Source organism: Malurus melanocephalus, unplaced genomic scaffold (genome assembly GCF_030028575.1).
Source record: "Malurus melanocephalus ecotype Western Australia unplaced genomic scaffold, MMel_1.1 scaffold_2, whole genome shotgun sequence".
NCBI classification, from domain to species: Eukaryota; Metazoa; Chordata; class Aves; order Passeriformes; family Maluridae; genus Malurus; species Malurus melanocephalus.
Genome location: NW_026623234.1, coordinates 4,922,638 through 4,932,528, shown reverse-complemented (window position 1 = coordinate 4,932,528; position 9,891 = coordinate 4,922,638). Strand labels below are relative to the sequence as shown.

Sequence of the window (9,891 nt, the reverse complement as noted above, 5' to 3'; positions counted from 1 at the left end):
GCTGCTGGCAAGCCATAAACAGCTGAGCTGGGTGTCCCTGGATGGCCACAGGAATCCACAGCCACACAGTGGCATGGTAGGGCCCCACTGCATAGGTTCCCACCCATGACAAAGTCCTGCAGCTCCTTCTCTCAGCTTTTCAAAGTTTTTGCTAGGAGTCTGGCAGCCCACTGGCMCATCAAGATGTCCATGGAGTCAGAAATGTGAACATTTGTGTGCTGGCTCATATCAGGTGAGAGCCTACAAACRGCTAAACATCAGGCCAGCAAGAAGGTTTTGCCCTGGAGCTGTCTAATATCTGCTCCCCATGGAAGAGTTCRGAAGCCACTGTGCTCATTCCTGTGCTTCCAAAGTGGGAAGAGAGATAGCTGCCCTACCATGCCATGGCAGCTACTAACCACATAAGAGGAGGCAGGGAGGCAGATTTCACAAGCCAGCAAACCTGAATTGCTGTCAGAGGGCACACATTTAGGATGCAGTTCTCTCTCTCAGTTCAAAGACTGTGTGTGTCCACACTAGTCAGCCCACAGCCCTAAAGATGGGAAAGGAAACCAATCTTTCATAGCATGGAAAAGTCCTGCTAGCTCCCTCTTGTTTAACATGCCCTGCCATTTATTGCAATTTATCCTATATCCTTGGACTATCTTTCTGGGTCCCTACTGCCTACAGTGGGTGACTGCTCCCTTTCCTGTCTTTGGTGACCGCCCTGTCTTCTGTGATTAATTCAAACCCAGAGTATTTGTAGCAATTGGAGAYGATCCTTCCAAAAATACAGTCCATGACAATTTGCTGAAGTTCAGGCAGATGATCCACATGGGTTATGATCTCCCCCACTGTGGGCAGCACACTGCCACTATCACAGCTCGTGACTGTGTGAACCTCCACCACCTGAATTTCAGGRAAAGGTTGTTTGCATTCCAAGTGGAATTCTGAGCAGGCACGAGGGTTTGCAGAACTAAGATCTTAAGGGTTGTCTGGTCAGAAACCTGCATGTATTGATGAAAACACCCAGAGGGATAACAGGACATCCTTCTAACCTCTATCAGCTCCAGTCWTGTCACAATAACCTGCAGGAAGTGAATTTAAAATGTCAGTGTCTAACCTTTGATAGCTTTTGTTTTGATACACATGCCATAAAGAAATCWGTGCTTATTGCTGCATCAAAATGTCACAAGGTTCTGGGAACTATGGCTTTCTGAAAGATATCAAATTTTGTGAGATTTACAATAAAATTGCAAGAGTTGGTGATGTTGCAACCATTTTTAAAATAAAATTAATTTAAGTCCCTGGAGCTAAGAGTGTATATATAGAATCATGGGATCATTTAAGCGATTCCTTAGCTTTTTAAGTGATGTCTTAGCTTTCAGCCCCAGACATGGTCTGCAGCCCAAGAGGTGGCACATAAGAAAAGGATTCTTTTTAGAAAATGTGAATATTGTCCATTCCTACCAACTYTCTTGTGCTATTGCTCAATAACAGTGCCTTTTTTTCTAAGGGCAAGGAGAAACTCATGAAGGAAACCAGACCTGCTGCTGCAGCAAAAATAAAATCCCTCTTTTATGAAGATTTACATATGTGCTTAGTTTTATCCTAGTGAGTGGAACTACTCACAATGGATACAAAGTTTGAAATGTGCACCAGCCTGTACAGGACTCGGACCTGGCACTGCACAAGGGAAAAAAATATAGTCRATAGTTCTTAAATTTCTGCTGTTCMACACTAAAACATCAGAGTCATCACATTTGRGAGAAACATGCATACATTTGAGAAAGGACTGAGGGATGTCTTTGAAAACAAGGGACAGCTGAGATGTATGCTTGGGAGACACTGTTTAAATGCAACTAGAATTGTTCCTYTTTTGTTGGAAGCTGAGCACAGCATAATGTGATTTGTGATTACAATTCTTTGTGTCTGTGAAGCGACTGAAGAGACAGGCTAACTCTGAAACATCACTGGACTTCTAAACTCACTGAAAAGGAACTGGGACAGGGAACGGATGTTTCTGATTGTCAGATTAAAGCATACTACTTTTCTAGTTGTATTTGAAGCAGCATGAAATGTCACAGTTTCTTCAGTTTGTCCTAAAGAGCAAGATCTTGCCAGTGATTTTTAAAGAAACTTTTCTATAGTTCCATTAATAAAAACACTTGCTCTTTTTTCCTTTGATCTCAATAACACAAAAGGGAAACAAGCAGGAAACACCAGCTTCCTATACAGATTGCAGTACAAATCTTACCACACACCTGTTTCATTGTTAGAGGGATACARTTTTCCAATTGTAATATCAAATTTATGAAAGGTTAGTACAAAACCCTTGCACTGACTTTACAACTTCTGGAGCTTTAGCTGGGGTGAAACCAGAGTAGATGATGCTGTCTGCATGGCTTCTGTTCTCCAGCCCTATCCTCCAACAAGCACCAAACCACTTGAAATGGAGAAGCTGCTTTTCATCCAGTAGCATGTCTAGAAGCAATTGCTTCACCATGACAAGCCTCCTGATGTTGCTCTTGCCCACSGTGTCCAAAATAAGCTCTCCCACAGCAGCAGTCAAGCTGGTAATCTGCAGGCCAGTCATTGTGTCGAAGCTCATTAAAGGTATGTGTGTGGCTTGTGCAGGAGAATGTGCTTCATTCTGTKCTCACCCACCCCTAAGATTGCTGCTGTTTCTTTTGTTGTGCCACTATTGCCTCCTCACTATTGCCACAGATTGCCTTCATTTCTGAACAAGGCTTGAATTTTTACAGTATGTTCCTGGGGGGCCCATGTCCCCAGGGCAGTGCCTTGACTGGGATCAGTTAATGATAACTAAAAGAATCAGGACTTTCAGCTTCACTCTAGAAGCACTCTATGAATTCTTCCTTGACAGAAAGGATAATGTACCATGAATAAATTATGTCATTTATCTTTGGTGTTTCCAGCATTTGGTCTTGAATTTACGTGTTCCTAAAGATGTCTTCTGAAGGGTGCCTTAAATAATGAAAGAACAGATGTCTCAACAAATTAAATGCCATATTTTTAAGCATTAGGTAATGAAGTATCTGAAAATGTTTTTCTCTGTTGCAGAAATCCTCTGTGCTTGTCTAAGAAATAGCATTTTGCAATAGTTCTGTAATCCTCTAGGGCTCCAAGTAAAAGGAATATTTTGAAGTGATTTTATACAAAATTATTTTCACAGCTAAAAATATGATGATAAAAAAGGGCACATAAAAGAAGTCACAAAGCAACAGCGCTGAAGTGCTACATGAGTCCTCTCAGTGTGATATGAAACCTTTGCTTGAACTTGTTCTTCTTACAAAGCTTTTCTCACTACCTGTGGCCTGGCAGGGAGCATGAGGTGAGTCTCCAGCCAGCCAAGCTGACACGCTGAGGGCAGATGTAGTCCCATGACTGGATCTATTGAGCACTTCTCAAGCTCCCTGTGTGATTGGGGCTGCAAGGTGCTCTGTGCCTCTGAAACCCTGATGTGCTGATACCACACCACAGCCATGCCCCTGGCTGGTAGCTTGATCAACTTGGGGTTTTGCCATTTTTAAATTGTTTTCTTAGTCAGAGGAACAGATCTGAGAGAGGATTTCATTTTTTCAGACACTGMTGTGCTGGAGCTGACCCACTTTCCTGGTACTAGAGGGAGGTCCAAACTGGAAGCTGTGGCAGCCAGTAGGAGGAACTGAGGCCAGCTCAGCGACCAGGTGAGTTAGTCAGGGATCAGCATCACACTCGTGCAGATTCATAACTCCCACACAGCTTAGAGCATGTGTTGACCTTGCTTCACATGTGCCTGCAAAAATAGTGGGGACAGATATTTTGCTCCACATCCTCACTGCTGTGTTCCTGAGCAGCTTTCAGGCCAAGTGAAGAGCAAAGAACACATTTTTCCCACAAGCTTTGAAACTGTGGAAGAAGAGAATTTGGTCTTCTTCTGTAAGAGCTGCCTGCTCTCCAACCTCCAAAGGACCATAACACTGCTTTCCCGTCAGGATAATGACTATCATTCCAGCCTCACAGGATGTTGATTCAGCAGGGTCATTATGCCTTCTTCCTTCTGTGGACTTCTTGTTAGAAGAGTGAACAGCAGGCATTCAGATGTGGAGAGAGGGTGGAGGAGGAAAGAGAAACAGCTTTGGTCTAGTGCAGAATAAAAATAACTATATGAGAAACTAGACAGGTGGAGAGTAAGAGAAGAAAAGAGAAGAAAAGAGAAGCTACCAGGCAGCATTGCAGAGGGCAAGTTACATTTAACTTTTCTCCAGCTATGACAATGACTGAGCTTAATAATAATTTCATTATTAACCTCTTAATTAGATATGAATTTGCCCTGGCAAAATGTGATGAGAATTCTTTTCTTGACACACAGAGGCCTCTAAAGCTCARTGTAAAGTGTGTTACGTAATGAAACCCAGAGCTAGTTGCTTTTGTTGACTTGTTTTCCGGCAGTGAGCTTTGTCCCTTCCTTTCTCTCATTTATTGCCACAGCTACAAGGGATAAGCAGAATGAGTTTCTGGAAATTGTTTCCAACTGTAGCTTAGGTCTTTTTATCAGGCTCCTSGTACCTGACTTGAAATGTTTAGATTCCAGCCAGCAGTTACACAGGATCTTTTCTTCATGAGTTCCCATGGAAAAGTCATGTAGACATCTATGGTTCATAATGCATCCAGGGAGAATATGCTTATATCGCAGATCCCAGCTGTGCTTTAAAAAAAGAAAAATATACATGCATGAATGCCATTCAGCTGGTTGCCAAGAAATTGTGCTGATAAAGGGAAACCATGGGGAGTACAAACAAAATGTGTAGCATAGACAGTCCAGCTGAAGATAGAAAGTTACTGCATAGAAAAGCCTTGTATCCACTAAAGATGGATAGTTTCTGTAAGACAAATGGTGCACAGATGTATTTGGAAATCCAAGGCACAGCTACACTYATTTTTTTCTGTATTAGAAGAATGTTCCCTAAAGTAAAGAAAAAACTACAAATCCATTTAAATTTTGACTCTGCTCTTGCAACAGGTGAATTAATCTGCTTATGTCTCACTCCTGTATTTCAAGGGATAAACAAAACTCCTGCCCTCAATTAAAACTATTTTGAACATAATTAGTGAAGTGCRCACGAGTGTTCATTCAGCTGTCAGAGCAAGGCCTTGTTGTGACTCACCTGGTGCCCAAGGCACGTGTGCATCCGGTGTGCAGTGAGGTGTGCCTCCAAGCCTGCTGTGGTGTGGCAGATATGATTGATTAAAAAGAATCTGTGTCAGCTGACTGAAGCCTGGAGGAATGGCTGCTGGGCTTCCCACATGTGGTGAATGGTGCTCAGGAGAGCCTCACCAGTGCCTGCGTGCTGCAGGGGCAGACAATCCTGGCAGGACACTGCAGGGGCCAGTGGCTCCCAAGAGCAAGGCCACAGCCCCAGTTTTCTGTTCCAGCCTCTCCACTAGTACAACTATCCCTACTAGCACAACTATCCCCACTAGTACAACTATCCCCACTAGCTGTGGGCTGCCCACACATTCATGCCTTAGCCAGCTTGTGGAGGGAGATAAATGATGTTACAACCCTATTAAATTTCCACCAGAAGGAGGACCTGTCTTTGTTGTCTTTTTTTCATGCTTTCTGCTCAGCTGGTGTGCCCAATGGCCTGCTGTCTAACCTCCCCCCACTCCCCAAGAGTATGTAGGTCACTGTCCACATTGTTTTCCTCTGAGCCTGAACTGCTCCTGTTTTACCACTTTGTTTGCAATTAGCCCGTACTTTTGTAATTGACCTAAATAAGCCTGTTTGTGTCATTTTCCTCCATCCCATGCCTTATGTTTCCAGAGAGCTGTAATTAATAAGAACAATGCAGCATGAATATCTTCTGCAAGCCCAAAGCWGGCAGTGGCCTGGCTGGAGCTAGTCTTGCCCTTGGTGCTCCTTGGTAAGCTGACAGTGTAAACCAGAACTTGGGCAGCTTTGGGTTTTTCCTGGAGAAAAAGATGCTATGACAGGTCTTACAGCTTGACTGTGCTGTACGGCCTCCACTGATGCCTTTTATTATTACTACTGTTAGCAAAACTTAAAAAATGGAGCAAAACTGTAAGTGAGCAAGTGAATATGAAAGTCCCTCTGATAGCAAGTGATGTCAAAGCATTATATTGTAAGCCATGAAATCCATCCGTTTGTATCAGTTCTTGCAGCTGCTCCCTTTGTCTCCCACCATCATGCTTAGTATGCTGATGATGTTCTAAATTTCTTCTCGTGTCACAACCCTGCCYTCTCCATGAGGTCTGAAGTGTGAATGCTCAAAAGTCAAATGCAACAGAGCATGCAAGTTACCCCACTCAATCTCTCATGTTGTTGAGCAATATTCAGCTGGACGGGTTTCAGGCACTGCTTTTTGCCTCCACTTCCCCCATCTCTTCTCATGAAATCCTGCTGGGAGCGGGACATCTCATGAATGTTCTGTTTACTTGCACTACTTTTTGCCTTTCACATCCTTAAAAGACAAAAGWAAACATAAACAAAACCTTGCAAAAGAGCTTCTTCCAAAACTTCCTGTTGTGTTCCAGACCCTCCCACAGAGATGTTCTGCTGCTTCCCACTGGGGTGCTCATCTCTATGTCCCACTCCTGCAGGCAGGRTTGTCAGGGTCCATATGGCACAGGTTGGCACAGAGGTCAGTACCAAGGCCCACAGCGGCTGTTACAGAGCCTGTAGAAGAARGCTTTGCACTGTGGCATCCCTGAGCACCAAGCTCCATCCTCTCACCTCAGAGGTGCTGGAGAAAGGCACAGGGAATCAAATGCAAACCACATGTCAGTCCCTTTGCTTGTGCTTGTTCTTGAGAGAGACTCTCTGAGAAGGCTTTGGAAGGTGTCAGAGGCAAAGCACAACTCAGTCCCAGGGGAGATTGTCCAGCAAGCAGGGAGACRACAAGGAGATAGGCACAAGAGCTGTGGCACTTGGTTGTGCAACGGGGGTTTTCCAATAAGCCTRCATTTTGTACCCAACTTAAACCTAATTTCCTTGTGAAGTAGGGTAACAAATTACTATAAGCCCGTTTTAAAATCCCTTCCATTCAACTTCTTGCTCCTTGACACAGACTTTGAGATTCAGGTTTCCCCCTTCTTCTGTAACATACCTTGTCTTGCAAAATTCACGATGCAGAATGAAATCTGACCTTTTYGCTCCCCATGGCAACCATAATTCAATTAAACAAGACAAACCTTGGACAGCAGTTGGTCCTTGTGTTGGAAATTATACCARTTTGAAAAAAAAATATATAACTTCAGTCAGAGATCCTGTTTGCCTTTGCCCTGGGGGAAGGTTTCTTTCCAGGGGATTGCTTCACCCAGTAAGGCCTGATGAAGTTAATATCTCAACAGATGCGGGAGTGGCACAGAAGATAAGGACCATCAAAAYGGGCTATCAACGGAACATCACCCCTAGTGTGGTCAGAACACCTGGTCTAGGAAAAGAAAGATAAGAAGGAGCACCTAATTAGCATCAGGGRCRAAGAAATCCAGATCCAGTAGGAACCCAAATACTGAGACMTGCACARTGTTGGACCAATGAACATTAAACCAATAGAGTTCTATGGGTTTTGACTGTATTAAGTTTGGGGAAAATCCTGTAAAATTTATGTGTCCTAGAATGATTTTCTCCGCACACCCGGGCTATGTGTGGATGAAATGATTTCTGTGGCACTTCCTGGCCAGAACAACATCCTGGCCAGTAAATAAAGTAATGCCTGATTCTCTATCACTCCAAATATAGTGTTAGAGAGTTTTCATTTTCCCGCAGTTTCGGTGATGCTTGGACAGGACGTGGTACAGTAAATACGACACCAGCAGGAGGAGAGTGAAACACAAAACTCATGAAACAATCCTGTTAAAAGAGAGCTGGCAAGAGAGTGCCCTTCAGGACAAGGAGAAACACAAACACGTTCTCTCCTTTCTTTAGTCCAGCACACTTTACACAGATAACAACAAATGGGGACTGGGATTAAAGGCAACATTTGCGTGTTTCTAAGTCTATCTGAAGAGCACTCAAGCACTAATTGAACTTGTATGGATGGATGCATTTGTTCCCATTGCTAATGTGCAAATACAGGTCTGACTAGGGATGCTTTCCTTAAGCAGTGCCAATGTGGGCAGAAAACAAATGTCAAATACRAGAAAACACAGTCCATTAGTCATCTGGCAAGATGACTGGCTGAGAGGGAAATACAAAAGTATAGCCAGATCTCACTGGCTATAGAAAACAGTGACTAAACACCAAAGTCACAGCAAACCCAAKTATTATTCTAAGAATAACTGGCATTAAGAAGGCTTGAAGGCTGGTAGSAATAGCCTGGAAATGTTGCCCAGGAACAAAGCAGTATCTCCATCCCTCAAGGTTTTTAAGTCCTGGATGAAGAAAGACCTGCCAGATGACTGGCTTGATCTCATGACTGCCCCTGCCATGGACAGGAGTTTGGACTGCAGATCTCCAAAGGGCCTTTCCTATGTGAATTTTCCTATGATCCTACGAGTGCCTATGATTTGGCTTACAGAGAAGGCAACTACTGACATTGCCATGACAACAAACTGGGTTTCTGCTGGTGTTGCAGCTTCCWGCAAAGAGAAGAATGTGTACTTCCTTGAGAGAAATGCTCACAAAACCCTCAAGATTTACAGCCCTAGATTCATTCGAGCTTTGCTTTCAATCTAATGAAAGAATTAATGGGTTATCAGCTTGTTGCACAGTTCATTTCTGCTTCTCTTTCAATTTCTTTTTTTTTTTTTAAGATAGTGAAGAGAAAATTACATGCAATCTTGCAAAAAGAAGATAATTACATCCTCCCCCTTGGGGAGACAACCAGAATGGCTTCAGCAAATACTCTCCGTGCCAGCGGGAGGCAGCCAGTCAGCAGGCCAGCGTTGTAAAGCATATTACTTCACCATCTGCCCTGTGGTCTTCCTAAATAAAAGCATGTGAAGCGATACACTTCCAGTGTTTTGCTCAAATACTGCAAATAAAATCTCAGCTGTGGTAACTGGGAGCTGAAAACTGGGAGTTGGCAGGTTTGAGGCAGCGGCACTGCTGTGGTCTGTCACACACCCAGGGGCAGTGGCAGGGCTGTGTGACCCATGGAGGACACACAGCGCTGGCCTGCCCGAAGGCCCTGTGGGCTCCTGAGGCGGCAGAGGATGGGGACGTGGGRCTCTGCTCCCATGGCTTCTGTCCCAGCAAATGCCCGTGGGAGAGCTTGGAGACACAGGAGCACTGGGGCCTGAGCGTGACACAGCTGCAGTGACAGCTCTGTGCCCAGCCACACMAGGGCTCTGCTCTCTGCCACGTCCGCACAGAGCGGCTTCAGAGGCAGAGGGCTGCTTGGTTTCCTGCACACTTCCCACTTGCACTGCCGTATCTCAGCCAGAGTCAAGGATCCGGTCCCCTGGGACTCACCTTCAGCCAGGAATAACTTCTGACTTGAGGCAATTTTAGTAGGTCACCAATGCTGCTGGCTTTTTCCTTTGGCTGTTGCGCTTTTCTTCCTCACCCTATGAAAATCAAGTTTTCTTTCAAACATGAATGTGCCCCTTGTWAGCTGATCTGCAATATAATTATTTTCTCCCTTGCTCAGCAAACTTTGCAAAACTGGACATTTTCTCCATCAAAGCCAGACAATGAGGCCTTGTCTACACTGGAGCACAGTAGTAACAATTCCCACTGTGGCTGCCRTCAGTTCAGCTTGCCTGGTGGGAGCCATTTATTAAAATTTCTTCTTGAAGGCTAAGCCTCCCGATTCAAGTTGATTGCCCCACATGTCAGAGCCACAAAACATTTGTGGGGTGAGATTCTTTTGCCATGGACATTCAAAAGCTGAGGAAGCAAATTTAAAGCTTTGCAAAAGCAGTCAGRAGCTGCAAGTCTGC

At 44.3% G+C, this 9,891-nt stretch overlaps 1 long non-coding RNA gene across 1 annotated transcript; it reads left to right on the top strand.

The window, feature by feature from the left end:
* The first annotated feature begins 1,593 nt into the window (after positions 1–1,593).
* Positions 1,594–7,742, top strand: LOC130573365 (uncharacterized). Its single transcript, XR_008965322.1, has 2 exons — positions 1,594–3,689; positions 7,357–7,742. It is a non-coding gene; the product is annotated as an uncharacterized LOC130573365 (long non-coding RNA).
* The last annotated feature ends 2,149 nt before the right edge of the window (positions 7,743–9,891 follow it).